Source organism: Plectropomus leopardus, chromosome 17 (genome assembly GCF_026936395.1).
Source record: "Plectropomus leopardus strain MGB_pleo_1.0 chromosome 17, ASM2693639v1, whole genome shotgun sequence".
NCBI classification, from domain to species: Eukaryota; Metazoa; Chordata; class Actinopteri; order Perciformes; family Serranidae; genus Plectropomus; species Plectropomus leopardus.
Window position 1 is genome coordinate 10,882,536 of NC_142192.1, and position 18,781 is coordinate 10,901,316.

The 18,781-nt window shown below is 40.3% G+C and overlaps 1 protein-coding gene across 1 annotated transcript in view; it reads left to right on the top strand.

Annotated features, from left to right (window-relative positions):
• The first annotated feature begins 4,249 nt into the window (after positions 1-4,249).
• Positions 4,250-18,781, top strand: part of pag1 (phosphoprotein membrane anchor with glycosphingolipid microdomains 1) — a 70,536-nt gene continuing 56,004 nt past the window's right edge. The window contains exon 1 of the mRNA XM_042506263.2: positions 4,250-4,503. The gene's annotated coding sequence lies outside the window, so the exon portion shown is untranslated. The remainder of the gene's footprint in view (positions 4,504-18,781) is intronic.

An 18,781-nucleotide genomic window follows, 5' to 3' on the forward strand; every position in this document is an offset into this window, starting at 1 on the left:
GGATAAATAACTCACCTTCCTTATAATACATCCATGGTGTGATGTAGCTGGCTGGGAAATGGATACAAATAATGCACAAATATGTCACTAATAGACACATATTGAGATAAATGACCGGGGAAGCTTTATTTGAGCCATGCAGGCCAAATAAATGTAGTTATATGTGATAAAAATGCTAATTTCAGGGGTGTTTTTGTACTTGTTTATTTGGGACTGTTCTTTAATTATCAGAGCAGGGAGGTGGCTGGGGTGTAGGGGGGCTAGGGGTTTTGGACCTTCCCAGAGGCTGCAAATATTTTTCCTGAACCTCCCTGAGTGACTGGGGGAAAATGTGCAACCCTCCCTCCGCCATAAATTAGTTGTTAGATTTAAAAAAACATATTGTTTGATGTTTGAAAGTTAAAAATTGAAGATGAAATACTGGACTTGACTAAAGCCTTATTTTTTTCCACTCTTGTTGTTCATGTTTGTTAGTTCTTCCAAATGGTTTATTTTGGTGAAATTTTAAACAACATGCGTACAGAATAAAGTGATGTTGCTCAAATATCACTATTTTAAGCTGAGATTTGGCGACGTCTTTTTCCGTCAGAAGTATTTATCCCACATAATGTGTACAAGGAAATTGGAAAATCCAACAAAAATTTCAGTTTTTACAGTTTGGGCCATGATAATTGGTGTACTTTTGGCAATTTTCAAAGAGCAGGCAAGTTTTCCTTAAAAAAAAAAAAGGTCGTAAAACAAATACAAAATATAGTCATTTTAAGTTGTTTTCCCCTCCTTTGAGCCAAGCTTTTAAAGTCTGACTGTGATGTGTGTATGTTTTTTTGATATGCTTGAGCTATGTTGCTATGTTTCTTTCTTTTTTGTTTTTGTTTTTTTTTTTATGTTGTTTGAAATGCTCTATCTATTGAACAATGTATTTGAGTCTATTATTATTATTATTATTATTATTATTATTATTATTATTATTAAAATAATAATTAAAAAAGAGTCCCTGACCAGTGCTTATTATTTGACATTCCTTCCTGTTTTAGCACCACCCTCTTACCTCTCATGAATAACAAACAGTCCCTTAAATAGTTCTTTCATTATTTTGGTGAATTATATTTGAATCTCCACCTAGACACCTCATAGATATGTATAGAAAACATTTTTTTATTCCTCACAATTTTTCAAAATCCTTGACAACATTTGACTTGCATCTTGTACTTTCTCTTTGAGAGATGATGCATAAACATGTGTGAGGTGAGGCATGAAATTTATGGGCTGTAATGCCGCACACCTTATGTGTAAATGCATTTCCGACACCGGCTCTGGAGAAGGTGTCGTCTATACTGAGACCTGTTGTTTTGGTTGCTGAGTATCACACTGATGGGAATTCTGCATGTGTCAATGTTGTACAACCACATTCCCGCTTTGTGCTTTAATGTCAGGTGTCTAAACACACCCTTATAGTCTGTAACACCACTTGTAGAAAGACTATCAGCCTTTATACAAGTTAGTGGTATGTAAACAGCTCCATCTGGTTTACAATGACCTGACAAAGTTCATTAAAGCAGACTCACAGAGGAACTGACTGTGGCACCTTCCTGTAATCGTCTGACAAACGATGTAACAGAGCAGAATTACGTTAGGAGAAGACGAGTGGGGGGTCTGTCACTGCACTAAGTCAATAAAGGAGGTGCTGCTCTCTAAATAGACAATCAAACAGACACATCTCATAATCAAATAGACAGGGAGGATGGGGAATGGGTTACAGCTACTGCTGCACCCTGCACTCAGCAGATGAAAAAGGTCAAAAGCCTGTCAGGGTATAAAAACATGTCAGAAATGGATATGCATTTAAATTTTGACTGTGTTAGCACTTAAGTCAAATTTAATCATGGCATGAATTGGGTCTGTGAGATAAGTGTGTGTATGTGTGTGTGTGTGTGTGTGATGGAGAGTTTGCTGCATCACATCAAAACAACAATTTTGTCATTTCTGCCAGTTTTCAAATTGAATTTTCACAGTCTAGAGCATGCGTGTTTATCTCTTAGCCTCATTTTGTCGGCATGAATAATAAATGTAGCTCAGTATATTTTCTCAATAAACTGATAATCAAGTTTCAGTGGCCACATTTTTTGTACTTGTTTTGAAAGACTCTCCAGAGAAAACAGAAATAACACTGCATACTAATCACCTCGACTGTTCGTTTTCAAAATAAACATTGTATTGAGTATGCACTTCCTTCACCTCTGTTCACCATAGCTGCATATTTATAGCCACCCTGTTTTCAGGGCGTATGCAGAACAAATGTGCTATTCTCCGATCAGCCCGCCCAAGCTGGTACAATTTATCCTAACTTCAACACGCCTCAAGTCTCTTTCCTGAACGGCCGACAGTCCGACGCAGCCTGTGACAGTTGGACAGTGGAGGCATGGGCCTCTAAATTTAGACAGACGGCTACTGAGAGACAGAAGCATTTCCTATACACTCCCCACACCCACCACACACACACACACACACGCACATACACACACAAACACACACACACAGATACTTATTAAGTAGTCGTACAGTAGTTAGTAAGTGGGGGAGAGGGCACTCAGAAACAATGACTGCTCGAGGGGATGTTTGACCTCAAAGAAAATGTATTGTCTTGGTGCAGGATTTCATTTATCAAGTTCTCTGCCTGAGTGTAACGATAACTCATGAAATGTCCTTTTCGTTGTAACAGGATCCTACAAAGAGGCACAATGTTTAAGATGTTTTGCTTGTGTCCTCTCTTAACCTATAAATGCTGCTAGACTGTCATTATTGCGTCTACTACTCAGTGTATGAACAGCATTGTTGTGTTTCAGTGTGTAACAACACAGTTCATATACCATCTGCTACCTACACCTTGGGTTAAATCTAGTTTAGGTGTGAATATGGAGTACAGAAGCTGTGGTGTTATCTCCAAACATGGAGAATGACTTGGGAAAGATTGTAACAATGTATGTGAGAACACTCAAGGGGTTTCTTGGGAAATGCCAGTGCATTTACTATTGGAGAAAAGGTATTTCCCTCTTGAGACTAATAGTGAGCAAGGAAGTTGCACTGTATTCACTGCACCAGTCGCTATTCAGGTTCTGTGTCCCCAAGAAACTCCCAGAAGTCCTTAGGGTGTCCCTAGGAGTGTGACAAACACAAATTCACAGTATCACTGATAGAAATACAATAGCACTCTTTATGCTCTGTCATGTGAAATGTAACAAAACATTCTATTTATAAATCATGATAAAAAAAAATAAAATCGTCCTCAAGGCGATCTGTTCTGTTAAAAACTGCTGCTGTAAAGAATCCCTATGAGTGTGTGTGTTGCAAACAAGTATCAGCAAAGCTTTTTTATTTAACTTTGAGAAAGTTTTATGTGACATTTTGGTGGTTCCAACAGCACAGGTAAAACTGATATTTATTAGCATATAGCCTACTTAATAGTAAAGTACATTTTATTTATATACTGTTGCCGAAAATCACAAAATCAATCTGCCTAAAATCAGTTGTACAACATAGGCCTATAACACCCTCAGACCCACTGTAGGCCTACACTTTTAGCAAAATACGGCTTTATAATAACCTGGGTGATATGGTGCTGTCATGCATTTAGCACTTTCACCTCGCCACAAGAGTTTTGGGTTCCAGTCGACATATTCTTCTCGTGTCAGCGTGGATTTTCTCCTCGTTCTTTGGTGTCCTCACACAGTCCATAGACAGGTTAAATTAATTGGTGGCTATTGGTGGTATTAACCCTTGTGATAGTCTGGCAAACTTCTCAGGTTGAGGATAAGCGGTTACAGAAAATGAATAGTTGATAACCTTGTTTTATTTTTCGGTGTATTTATGTATGTATCATTTTTATACATTTTATAGTATTTTATATTTTAGAGTCCACATTTCACATTTATTTATTATTGTTGGCTACTTTGGTGAACTTGTCAGTTGAGTTTGTGTATAGTTTGGCACTATAATCCCTTTTTTTTTCTTAAATTTAATTAAGGGGAGCCTGCAGCTTCTTGGCATCTCCTGTCTCATCTCTTTTATGACTGGTTTATGGGTTTTTTTTGTAGGCCTATATGTGTGTGCATGTGGGGCTCACTTAATACAGAAACGGTCTTGCAGCACACCCACTAAGAGCCAGAGTCAAACTTTTGTACTTGTGAACTACATTTCCCATGAAGCTTCGCGCCGCGGCAGCTCTCTGGCACTCCTCCTCCCAGCAGCGTCCTGCTGCCTCGCGGAGCTCAGAGCGGAGCAGACTGCTATGAACAGCTCCGTGTCTCTCACGTCCAGAAATGTGCGCAGGCTGAAGAAGGAGTCGCATCTCTGTCTGTGTGTGTCCTCTTCAGACAACATCACTCTCATGTCTTTCATGCTGCACCGGAAGCTTTAGACGAAGGATACACGCGCACGAAACAAATCCAACCACTTTGTGTTCAACCAGCCGCTGAATGCAGATTTTTGGATAGCCCTCTGTCTGTGGTAAGCGCCCGGTTCAGATCCTCATACCTTTGTGTAAAAGTTGTGTTGTATAAATATGGTTGTTTATCTGTCATATCACTACTGCAGCTGGGCTGAGAATGTGTGTGTGAGTGAGTAAATGTGTGTGTGTGTGTGTGAAGGGACGCATTGGGAAACTTCACTGACACTGTAGTTGTGACTGCGGCAGCCTCAGTGCTCGCTGTGACACTAAATGTGAGTAGCGGTGACAGACAGTGAAGCTGGAACAGGGACTTGTTGCCATCCACCAAAACATTTCGTGTTTCTGTTCATATTCTGTTGATGCTGCGGCTGTTACTCGTCTGTTTGGGGAGCAGCTGTCTTATTTCTGTTCTTTGCACTTTTCATTTGGTGTTTTTAACAATTGGCTTGCTGTTTTGTAGTCAGTATTTATCTCCCAGGCTGCTGCATTAGGTGCATTTTCAAAGAATGTATTGTTTATGATACATGGGCTAGCTGTATAACCCTGGTAATACCTTCTCATTTCCATGACCACAAACCTTAATATTTATACATATATCAGGAGTAATGGTATAAAAAGCCCCTTTATCTCCTCCTACTTGTTAGCATCCTTGTGTGTGACAGTAGGTATGGTTTTGCGTTCTTCTTTGTGTTTTTTCAAAGGTCCAGCGTGTAGGATTTAGGGGCAAATAATGGCAGTAAATGGAATATGGTATAATAAATATGTTTTCTTAATTGCGTAATGACCTGACAATAAGTGTCATTGTGTTTTTGTTACCTTTGAACGAGCTGTTTATATAGAACCCCAGTAATTAGTCCTAAAACCTGGAAATTCGTTATCATTTTAGCACCTCAGGTTCCCTTGGTCAGTGTTTTTTTTAATGGGTGTTTGGTTAGAAGCCTTAAAAAAGGTCTGTGGTAAATACAAGCCTAAGAGACTTTCACGTTTTGTTTTACAACATAAAATCCGTTTATTAATACCCCACTTGTGGACTTTGAAGCTTTTATGTGTCTTAAAAAAGACGGTTGCCAACAAGTGGCTAAATGAGACTACATAACATCATCACACAGAACTGTGCTGAACACGGCTTTACAGCCTTGTAGCAGTGGCGGCACAATTGTAGTGTAGTTTATTTTAGACTAACATTTGCTTTTTAATTCTCAGGAATGCATTTAGGCTTAAAAAATCCTGAAAGTGGTGTTCACTTGTGGCGATTATCTGGCTGAACAAAACTTGTAAGTATCATAAACGTTTACCACAAAGCTTATTTTTTGCAATGATCCAAATTCCAGTGGTAAAATCCCATGGACTTTTTGACAACTGGGGCGACATTAGTTTCCGTGTTGGCCTACAGAGAAACGTCATCTCTGAGGCGCTCTACATAGAGAGCAGGCCCTCGTCCACAGAGATTGCCATGTTGCACCGCCATGTTTCTACAGTGGCCCAGAATGGACAAACACTGGCTCTAGATAGGGTCATTCACTTTTTTGCACCTGCCAGCAGCGCATCCTAACAACAGCAATGGAAAAACACAGATTTTTTAAACATGGAGCTGCTTTATTCAGTGTTTTTACCAGTTTAAATCACCAGGAGAGGAAGAGACCTCGTTTGATAATTTCAGCTCCCAGTAATAACTCTCTGAACAATAAGCAAAGAAGGAACTCTAACTGAGAGAAGTTTGGTGAAAATGCACAAATGGCCAAAAGTTTGTTTTCACAAAGTGAAATGCATTACAAATGAATCAATGAAGTGTTACGCATCTTTGGAAATTAGAGTCCTTCACTACTTAATCCCCCGAAATCTTACAGAATGCTCCTTTAATGTTCAGCAGAACAGCTATGGGAAACTGCTCTGCCTTCAGGACTGGGGGATACGCCTGTACTTGTTTTAGGGATGCAAATCAGCCATGGTGACAGATTGACTGGTTTTAGTCACACACCGACCCACACACACACACATCAAACCGCCTAGTGTATGGATGGTCATGTGTGTGGATGTTGCAAAGCCCTCTGGGTAACCTCAGACATGCATTGTCCTCATTGACACTGACAAGTACATGGCCTCTCCATCCTTATAGCTCAAAGCTGTCATGCACACTTGAGCAAACACACATACTGTATGTGCATGTGATGTGAAGCAGACACACACACACACACACACACACACAAATCTACAACCATCTCTCTCTGTAAATGTAAATTACAATTTTTCTCTCTGCTCACCTGCCAAATAAATAAACACCCTTTTTTCACACTCTGTCAGCTCTCCTCAAGTTCTCTCTTTTACCCCCAACCCTCTCCCACATACACACACACACACACACACACACACACACACACACACACACACACACGTAGAGCCAAATGGCACCAATAGAAACCTGCTTCCTCAGTCTGTGTTGATGTGTTCGGTTGTTGAATAGGAGCTGTTGGCAGGCCATCTACCCTGCAGCGGACTGGCTTTCACAGAAGTTGACATTCGCCTCAGCAAACATAATTTGCACTTTGTTTTAGCTTCCCTTTGCTTTCTCTGCACTTCCTCGTGTTGTACGCTAAACATTAATGAAATCGGTATTTCCCTGACATCTTCTAATAGGAGCATGGTAAATAAGTAAACACGGCTCAGCCGGAACTGGCAGCAGTCGTGTTTTGAATCCTAAATCTGTAACCGTGCCTAAAATGAGTGTAGAGTTCTTGAAATACCCCTCTGTGCATGTCCAGCAATGATCCAAATGATGCTCCAAAAAATCCCAAAATGCTCACCCTCCTTTGTTTCTTCTTCGGCTTGTTTTCATGTCATTTTATTGTGTTTAAGAAAGTAGCTGGCAGCCTTTTGCAGCCTACAACACGAACATGTCAAAGAGACAGAGCTGCATGTCTGTGGATGACTAAATCTCTGTCACTCCAGAAGCGACTGACTGCGTGGCGGCAAATGTAAGAGGACAGCAGAATGGCAAATGCTTTGTGACAGTTTTAACTTCAGAGTATTCATAGCCTGCTGCTAATGCTGGTATTTGGACGGAGATGAGGCTGGGTACGTGCAGCTGTTGCACGTAAAGAAGGGAGATGAGTGAGGTGGAAAAGGGCCAAGAGCGTTCACTGTTGAGTTTACCAAACTGCACCAGTTCAAGTCCAAGGAGAGTTTGTTCCGGGGTGATATGGGTAGCCTTTTGTTCACACACGCGTTAATTGAAAGGATCGTGCTCAAGCTGTCCAAACATTTTCCTATCCTGCTTGGATAGAAGGGTCTAGCCTCTGAATACATCCAAACTGAGGTGGCTGAATCTGAAAACACTGCTGATGTGCTTATATTGTGTTTTATTACAACTAATCTTAAAATTTTGTTGCTCAATTATGTGTCTTTTTGTCAGCTGTGTTTCCAGTTTTGTTATTGATGTTACCTGTTAACAGGCCAAGTGCCTCATCGACTTAATTTCTTTGCAGGCATTTCAGTTTCGGCAAGTATGCGAGTCAGTGCACCAATCTGATACCACAAGATTTATTGATAAACGTCAAAGTAGTTTCATACCTGGATAAAATGGCAGTTTTCCCTGAAATCAGCTCTTCTTTGCTGCTCTGAAACAGTAGCCTACACAGAAAGTTACACTGTATACTGCTGTTTTAGAGAATCAAAGAACTGATTTCTGGTAAGTAATGTAATGTTTGCAAAATGTCAGTAATTAGACAATATTTGACTCTGGAAGGTCCCACCAGCTTAGAGTTTAACCTGAGCCATGCCGTACATGATAATAGCAATTATTTTACTCAGGGTTAGTAGTATACAGCGGCTACTTTTTTTCTACTCAATGGTATCGGACCAGTACATGGTTTAAGTATTAGAACCAGTATGGGGAAGAAAAGAAATTATATTGGAATATCTTGAATTGATACCAAATAAACTTCTTATTTACCGGCCTCACAGAGGGAGGAATTAGTGAGAAAGTCCCATTAAACAGGCCGTTGTGTCTTTCTGTTCAATGGGACACTGAAGACAGCAGCCAGTTAGCTTAGCATAAAGACTGGAAACGGGGAATCAGCTCACTTGGCACCGTCCAAAGTAAAGTGGAAAAAAAAAAGCTGTAATTAACACATTTTGTCATGCTTGTATTATTTGTACTTACCCAAAAGTATAAAAACGTCATGTTGCAATATTTGTTTTCACTTTGAGGTTGCTAAGCATGAATCACTGAACAGGCATACTGAGCACAGGCCGAGGGGCCCAAAATGTTATCAACAGATGCAAATGAACTGCTGAGAGACATAAAATAACTAACTAAAAACAAGCAAAAAATCCAAAAAGGACCCCACCTACACACAAAAAACAACAACACAAAATTAGCAATATCAGATACAAATTCATAAGTAATAAAAAAAAAACACAGCAGAGTTTATGTGTCTTGCTCCATTGTAGAAGAGGTTGTGACGTCATTTATATATCTGTGCCCAGGGGTGCCAAACAACCTGTGCAGACTCAAGGAAGTCATTGCTCCTGGCCATAAAAGAGTCTAACATAACACTCCTGGTAGAACCACAACTTAGATTTAACAGAAAAGATATGAAGTGTTAATAATTAGTGAGTTGTAAAAGCGCTGGTTATTTTTTATCTTCAAACATAACCAAGTTAGCTGTTACCAGTCTGTATTCAAAGCTAATAACTGTCTCCTGGCTCCCGCTTCATATTGAACTGACAGATTTGGGAGTGGTGTTTATCCTTTCATCTAACTCTGGGATAGAAAGCAAATATTTCCCAATGTATCAAACTACTCATTTAAGTGTTTTCAGCTGCTTTCAAGAAGAATAAAACTATTCAAATCAGCTTTTTTAACCTACTTGATGGAGGCTTTTGAGTCATTGCACCTTCTGGTAAAAAAACACTTAGTAGGACGTAATTTGCATGACCAGAACTGTTCCGTATTCAGGAGGGGCGAGGGTGAACAGCTGCCTGTAATTCTGCACTCATTAAAACTGGCCATAAAGTGTCTGGACTGATAGAGAACACAGTTCTGCTGCTATACTGGGCCTGAAGGTCCTGCTGCTGAAAGGATGAAGTATAATCGCACCCTGTCTGACTGCTGTGACAGTAGAGTTTCATCATAGGCTGTCAAGATGTCGTTAGGCAGACTACACACATTTCACACTCACTTAGGCTTTAACAAGCGAGGACCCCATCCCCGTCATTGGTAGGCAAACAGTGGAGTGTTTAGCGCTGCACCCCAGGTTTTGCAATTACCCTGCATGCCCTGTTTGACACCCCTGTCCATCTGAGACGCACACCTCGGGGAATTAGGCCGAGGATTGAGTTTGGAGGAAGCGCGTGTTGTTGTGACTAGCAAAGAATGTTTGTTAAATGTCAGACTTGCTTCAGATGGAGAAGGAATCTATTATGAAAATGGAAAATCCTGTTCTGTGCTGTTGTTGGAAAGAGCGTTTTTTTGGGTTTTTTTTTAAATTTCTTTCATTGATCCGGAACGGAGCAAATCAGAGGAGCTGAGTGTAATTATTTTCCTTTCAGACAGAGTTCCTGCTGTGCAGGTCAGGATGGGATTTTTACTGAATTGAATTTCTATGTTTTTACGGTGTTTGTTGTGGTCTAGGTCACTCAAGTAGTTTGCTTATGACATTAATATGTAAACTCTTTCATGGGGAAGTTGGCCTCTACTTTGTTTTTGCATTGCTTAGCTGAAAGTTGCTTTTAGCCTCAGGGCGGAGTTGGTTTACAGTTTGCATTTGAGGGTTTTGCTAAGATAAAGGAAATGCTTCAGAGCAGCTCGTCAGTCCATGACTGCACGCTGTGGTTGAGGTATGCTTCTGTGGGCTGAAATGTGTTGGCTTTTAACTGTCAAGGAAACACCCATTTGCATTTCTGTACATAACAACTATTGTTAGATTGGTAGATATATGCAGGGTTCCCACAGTCATGAAAAACCTGAAACAGTCATGGAATTTCACTATCTTATTTTCCAGGTTTGGAAAAGCCATGGAATTAGAAAAAAACGTTTGGAAAAGTCTTTTTTTGTGTTGTATGAAGTTAATTGTAGATTTTCGTGGCTAACCTAACACACAGTTTTCATACAATGATTATCATTCGGAACAATGTATACCATATAGTTCTGTTAATGTTATGTGTTGTGAATAGCCATTAAATTTGTTTGTGGGTCCTTAAAAAGTCATGAAAAAGTTTCAAATTTTGTCCAAGAAAATGTATGCAAACCTTGTATATGTTACTTCATGGGCTGCATTAACAGGGTTTAAATCTGCGTTCTCACTTCTTCCTAACAGCTAATACTGTATATTCAGAGTGCTTTTGATTTAAAGGGACAGTTCACCACAAAATCAAAAAGACATGTTTTCTTCTTATTTGTATTAGTCAGGATTGTTTTGGTGTGAGTTGCCGTGTGTTGGAGATATCAGATGTCTGCATTTCTTTATTATAATGGAACTAGATGGCACTCTAGGAACTATTTTCTAGCTACACCTGCCAACCATATCACTGCACAGAAAATAGCGTGCATCCACTCATGTACAAGAGGCTCATGCCCGTGACAGCACGAGATATAAATATTATTGGCGCCCTCTTCGGTATAGCATTAGCCTTTGCATGCTCAGTGGTGCTGGTAAGCCAGAAGTAGAAGCATGCTTCCTTCTGTGTGATGACACGGTTGGAGGGTGTACTTTGGTTGAAAGAAAATAGTTCCTACCTTAAATGCTCACAACAAGAGGAGTTTTAGGACTGGAGAAACTTTTTCGTAGTTCTAAGAAGCCCACTTTTTGTGCCGCTTTGAGGGGCTTTTTTAGCTCCTGTTTTGGGTACTTTTCCAGCACATGAGGAACCATAAGTGATGTAGCAACCGTCATTTTTAAAAACATGTTGGCTGCATGAAAAACTGACAACACAAACAACAGCTCATAATGAAAAAAATAAAAGAAAACTATGGACAAATGGACAGACAGTGAAGTCCAGCCTTTACTGAGCATATATGTGACTGAGGAAATACAATGAAATTTTGACTTGTCAAATGGAAAATTACATATACCATTGCTATACCATCCGCTGGCCGGCCTACATCACGTCACTTTAGCCTTTGCAGTACAAATGCAAACAGAGGACGAGCTTTTGAAGGTAGCTATTTAGTAGCTATTTAAGTACTGCCTCTAGGGGGCAGTACTTGACCCGAAAACGTCTAAGGTCTGTGAATTATCTTGACTAACCAGGTCATGAACAGAGACATTGCTGTTCAGTTTCTCAGATTAATGTTTTTGGCGCTTTGAACACTGCAAGCCGAGTGCCACCTAGTTCTGTTACATTCAAGACAGACATCTCTATAGCCAATATCTCTAACACTCTGCAAGCTTGATAGATAGCACTAAAGATGATTGGTTTTAGGATGAACTTTCCCTTCAAGGCTTTCACACAGCTGCAATGTTATGGTTTTGTACTGGATATTTCTGTCTGATTCAAGAGTTTGAACATCATTAGCACGATTTTAGACTTAGACTTTTAGATTCAGCCTTATTTACATGGAGGGATGCACATTAATCCGCAATCTTTAATCTTCAATTTTGCTTCATGAAGCCCGTCATTTTAGAATGCAAGAGAACTAGCTGCTGGTGTAGAAATGGTCAATAACTTTGCGCTTATTCACTGCAGCCAAATTAGGGGCAGTTGCTGGAAATGTCTGGTCTCATCTGCTTGTAAAGATTAAAGGGTTCAGTCAGCGAGTGAAGTTGAGGAAAAAAAGGCTATTACATGAAGGGTTTGAAAGATAAAGAGAATAGAAAATGAGACAGCAATTCTAATAATAAAAAGGGGATATTGATCTACAGTGCATCAGTCAGGTTATCACTGGGCTCCTCTCGGTCTCCTCGACCCTTGCAGGATTGATTTTTCATTTATTCTGCACAGCGTAAAGGGCACTTGTGCTTTTTGAAATCAGCATTTGTGGTAGCTATTAGGGCGACCAAAGTGTCTCCTCTGCTGAGGGGACACAAGTACGCAATCTTCAAAGGGTGCACTTGACAGAGTTTACGGATCTGCAACAGGTTTGGAGCTGCGTTTGGCTCAGAAATGCAAATTCCCACAGTGAAACCAGCAAAAGAAAGATACATACTGTGACACATTTTTTTCACACCTCAGCGAGCTCAGGAAACGCTTCTTTAAAGAAAGGGAACTACCTAATGTTCCACTGAGCTACAAATAATAAATTGGTTGATCAAATCTTTAAACCAGGATTGATCTACTTTTAAGTCACAGAGAAAAAGATTTATAGCTTTATCAGTCTGACGTGTGCACATTTTTTATTACATTATTGGGAGTGTTTATGAGATTTTATGACTTCTGTGTTAAGAAAGGGATGTGGTTCAAAAAAACGATTTTGTATGTGACTGTGTGTGTGTTTATTTAAACATGTTTTGCCTCGAGAGGCAACACCTTCGAGACAAGAAATGGCTGACCTCATTATGTAAGCATGCCAAGCTCAGGAATGCAAAATCTCACGTGTTTTTGTGTGTGTGTGTGTGTGTATGTGTGTGTGTGTGTGTGTGTGTGTGTATGTGCCGTTGCAGGTAACTTCACACATTGTTAACACCAGACTTGTTTGTCCTGGCGTACAGTTTTTAAAATCTTGCCTGATCCTGCCTGGAAATACACACACTTACCATCCAAAAATGTACACATGTTACAACAGACATACGACACACATGCACCCACAGGTTATTCACATGCAGTCACAGATTTGATCCCTCCTATATGGACACAAAACCTGGATATAGTATGCCCAAAACACCTACACAAATCCAGGAATTCAAACACACTTGCCTACACATCAGTTTCCACTCGCACACGTTTGTTTACCTCTTTTCTACATACGGAGCACACACTGTCATCAACTCAAGGTGGCCCTTAGCAATTTTCTCACGGATAACAGGGTGTTTTCAGCTTGTGTTGAACTATTCTGCAATTTGTGTTGTGTGCAGACTCTCCGTGTTGCAGAGCAGAGACAGAGCTCACCTCTGCGCTGCTGTGCGACTGAGCGAGAGACAGAGAGAGAGACAGAGAGAGAGACAGAGAGAGAGAGAGAGAGAGAGAGAGAGAGAGAGAGAGAGAGAGAGAGAGAGAGAGAGAGAGACAGAGAGAGACAGAGAGAGAGAGACAGAGAGAGAGAGAGAGAGAGAGAGAGAGAGACAGAGAGAGAGAGACAGAGAGAGAGACAGAGAGAGAGAGACAGAGAGAGAGAGAGAGAGAGAGAGAGACAGAGAGAGAGAGACAGAGAGAGAGAGAGAGACAGAGAGAGAGAGGGGTTGAGGTAGAGTGTGGTGTGTTCGAGGCAAGTAAACACTGCGGATGCGATTAACTGAGATTGCCTCAGGGAAGCTCTAATGGGAAATCAGAGTCCCTTTTCCTTGGAATTGTGGGTAACACGAGTTGTTATGTATTCACCTCCTGATGTTCAAATCTACATCGAGAGAGAGAGAGGGGACAGGGTCGAGGAATTTGTAATGACTTGCATTCTGGTACGCTGTCACTGCCTTCCAATGCAAGAAAGAATTAAAGCTCTATTCAGAGTTTGTTCAGTCATCATGAAGATAGATCTTGACATAGGAAGCTAGGGAGTAACTCTTGAGTTGGGATTGTTTTGTCAAACTACTAACTCTTAGTTCAAGAATGGACTTCCAGGTTTGAATTAGTAGGGTAATAGTAGGGTATTTTTTGTGTTTCATGTCATTCAAACAATTTTGGCTTGCTGTAGAGCTGTTGCTCAGACTGCAGATTGTACTTCTGCATTTTCGTTTGCCCGCCACCACGGAAACAAAGAGTATAAAAGCAGATCAAGAGACAGAACCGCCCCTCTATCTCTCTTAAACTTAGCAAGTCAGATCAAACTGTAAAACTCAGCACTGATCAAATATAAACCAAGATTTTGTTACTGTAATCCCTATTTTTCCTATTAAATATTTTCAGAAACATAGCTTAGAGCATTGTTAAGCTGTATTATGAGAATTGGGAACAGAAAGTGGGGGCTACACTGTCTCATCTAATGTGAAAATAAAGGCTGAAAAAAATGACAAACTGTAAAACTAGAAGCTTAAAAAAAAGGATAAACTGTAAAACTAGGCAGTGCTGATCTGTGTCGCCTATTTCTCACCTAGAATGTTTTCAGAAACAATTTTTTTATTTTTATGTTCAATTGTAATTCAAGATAGTTTACGGCAAAGTAACGGACCAGCGCGAGCAGTTATTAGTTCGATGTGGTGCAGTGCATTCTGGTAGTTTTACCTCTTGAGCGAAAGCAAATGCCACAGCCCTTTTCTAAAAAATTTCTCAACTTTTCAACTTTTCAACAATTTCAAAAGTATTTACATCTTTTTACTCTACAGAAGGCTCTGTTTTATGAAGACAACTTTCCGACATTTAAATGGCCTACTTCTTTAAATATGATGCTAAATCCAGGAGACAGATCAGGCTTAGCTCAGCTTAATAACTGGACACAGGGGGGGAAACAGCTATCCTGGCTCTATCCAAAGGTAAAGAAAATTCTGCCAGCATCTCTTAAGCGTGCTAAGAGCCAGGCTAGCTGTTTCTCCTGGTTTCCAATCTATGCACTTCATGCTAAGATAGGTTAACCAGCTTCAGGCTATAGGTTTATATTTGCCATTCAGAATGGTATTTATATTAATGTTTAACTCTCAGGAAGAAAGCAATCAGGGGTGTTTTGAAGAAAAAAAACATTTTTTTGTTGCCCACACATCTTTATTTAAACTGATTTCAGGTCCATACCAGACTGCCTTTTCACTGTCATCATGGGCAGAAATCTGCTGTTTTTGTGCCTCTTGCTCTTCAAGTCAAAAGGAGTGATACCAAGTACTGGGAAGGGACAAGTATATGTTTGCTCTTTGACAGAGGTTTTACGGGAGTTGTGGTTTTATTTTCAATAAATGCCACAAATGCAACTCATAACATCTTAACGGCCTGACATGTGCCCTGGATGGGTCATATACAAACGAGCTGTGAAGTGGCCAAATGATCACCAGCATGCAGAGTGCGTGTAGGGGTGAGGTGAGGTGATGGACAGTAGACATGGCCGAGTGAGCACGGTGTGTATAGACTGTCCCTTCTCCTTGGTGTATAGTTCTGCTGAAGCAGCAGACCTACACACACACACATAGTCACACACACTGCAGGGGTGGGATGCTATAATGTCACCCAAGGGGAGGATCCTCATCACACACTCTGCTGGCCAAAGCACTGCAGGGAGGACACACACGCACGCACGCACGCATGCACGCGCGCGCGTGCGGGAAAATATGTTTCTTAGTGTAAGATCTGTTCTGTTTACCTTTCTGTTGGACTCACCTGTGTGACTTCCTGCATATACAAGCAAGCCTTTGTCCTTGCCTTCATCACTATCTGTGTTTTTCTCTGCAGGTCCCTTAACCAGCAAAAACAGTTTAGTGAAAATACTGAGGAAGAAACCATTTCCTCTTGCATGTTTTTGTGCCTCTGTGCTGGTGTTGTTGCCATGGAGGCATCATGGTTTCTCGTTGTCCATCCATCCCATTCTCATGAATGTGAAAACCGTGGGGGAATTTCTTCAAATTTAGGACAAACATCTTCTTTGACTTAATGATGAACTGATTAGATTTTGGGGGTCATATAGGTCGAGGTCACAATGACATTGTCTTTCTCATTCTTTTGAACCCAATATCTCAGGAACACCTTAAGGGAAGTTTTTTTCAAATTAAGCACAAACGTCCACTTGGACTCAAAAATGAACTGATTTGAATTTGGTAGTCAAAGGTCACTGTGACCTCACAAAACATATTTTTGGCTATAACTTAATTAATTTCAAATAATAATTAATTTCATGCAAGTGTTTAATAGGATGAAAAGACAAAGTGATGACATTTCATATCCAAGAGGTCAAAGGTCAGCTTCACAGTGACTTCATAATATTCTGCAAAAACACTTTTATGGTCATTATTCAACAACATAATTCAGAAACAGTAGGGGAGACATTTGATCAGATACTGAATTGGTGACATCAGTTTTCAGTGCCAACGTTGAAACTGTGCCAATTGTATAGATCATTTGTTTTGCCGGGATGAAGGTGTGCGTGAAACATCCCATGTTTTCACAGACATGGATGTAAATTGTAAGTGTAACTTGACTGGTTTGTAGAGGCATACAACAGCGAGGCGGTTGTTCTAGTTGTTTATGTAATGTGAGAAATATACAATACAGTGATTAAGTGTTCTGTTAATGTTAATGAGGTCATCATGTGTTTATGTGGTCAGGTGTTTGACATCATGTGTTCGGAGGGAAATAAAATATCTTTTCATGGACAGTTTATAACTGGAGCTGAATGAGGGTCAGCGGGGACGCCATAAAGACAAAGACATGATTGTTGGTTGGCTTTCTGACGTCTCTGTGTAAGTGTATTTAGCATTCGGCAAACATGCATGCAGTGAAGTGTGTGTGTGTGTGTGTGTGTGTGTGTGTTTGTGTGTGTGTACATGCTGTTCCAAATACATTGGACATAGCGGCGAAGCACATATTAGGTGATAGTGAGGGGAGGTTTTGTGCTCTACAAGGTGGTTGTTTGCTCTGTCAGTGTGCAGATGAAGGATGTGACGGCCATGGATTGGCTGCCATCCATCACCGAGGACCTCAGGGTGGCTGACACCATTTTACACCTTCTCTCCCTCAATATGTGCCTGTCACCCCCCCCCACACACACACACACTTTTCACTTTTCCATTTATTCCATATTCTCTCCTTATTTTTCACCCTCCACCCACCTCATTTTCTTCTTTCTACACCTGTCACTCCTCTTCATCTTGCCTTACATTTGAGTCGTCCGCCTCCCCACCTGTCTGTCACTATGTCTCACATTTCCCCAATGTTTGTCTCCTTTCTATTCCTCTTTCTATATTTATCATCTATCTCTACTCTACACTTACTTTCTTTCTGTTTTGCAGCATCCTTGCCACTGGCATTGATCTTGAGCAGAGGCAACACACATGCACACGCACACACACACACACACACACACACACACACACACACACAAACACAAAAAGACACTCTGACCTGCTTACAATTAAAGCGTACCTCCCTCTTTCCTTTTCCCAAGCACGCTCATAATAGGAAATGCCCCCGTTATCTTTACGGGCACCGGCGTATTAATATAAGCTGTTAGACAAACAAGGTGTGGGTCCACGCTCTGCTATGTGTGCACTCTGATAAAATGCAATACTACATGGCAGTAAGTACACGGCCAGCCTTTTTAAGCTGTTTTCCCTCAAGGCTTTTGCACTCGTCAGTGTTGTAATGGTGGAGAGAGAAAGTGCAGAACAGACAGGTGTGAAAAGAAAGCAAGAAATGTGTGGAGCGAGGTGAAAGACAAAGCTAATCAGGGTCAAACATTGGGTTTTAAGTGCAGGTTTTGTCCCCTTTTGGTCAGTTAGAGTTAAGAGAAGTGAGTGTGGAGCTGAAGGGGAGATGCTAAGTAAAAGCCGAGGGGCCAAAATGTGATAAATACATGATTGCATGAGATTAAGTATTTATATCAGGTCTTTAGCACTCAGAGTAAGGCTGCAGCTAATGTTTTTTTTTTCATTAGCCTAATTCACCTGTATTTTTCTTCAGTTAACAACAGTTAATTGCACAGTCTATAAAACGGTGAAAAATGCCCAAGACAATTTTCTAGAGGCCAAAGTGTCTTCTGTTGTGACCAGTTAACCAACTGTTATAATGATTTAAAACAGAGAAAAACAGCAAATCACCACATTTGATAAGTTGGAATAGCTATAATTGTTTTTTTGTTAGATAAATGGCTAAAATGATGAATAGTGTATTTAAATTGTTCCAGATTAAACTTGGCCTTTAATTGACTAAGTGTTTCTTAAGTAATAGCCTGGTTGTGGAAGAAAGTGAAATTGCAAAATTGAAGCATCTACAGACAAAATGAAGCAGTTTAAATGTTGGATGTGCTATAGAGTGCTTATAGAAAAAAAGAGAAAGTCTCCCCAGCTTATTAAAGGCATCTAACCTAAAAACCTGTTTATTACCCCCTGGACTTTTATTATCAAGTGTGTACATCATTTCGTTAAATAAACAGTTTTAAGAGGGAAAAATAATCTAACTGAGCTAACTAGCTACTTGCTGTCAATTAGCTAGCTCATCAACTAACATTACAAAAAAATCATGCAGTTTATTCAAAAGACATCTTTACCAGGACTGTCAGAAATAGGAACTGTGGCTTGAATTTGGGAAAAAATGAAATAAGCTTTTTGAACTGTA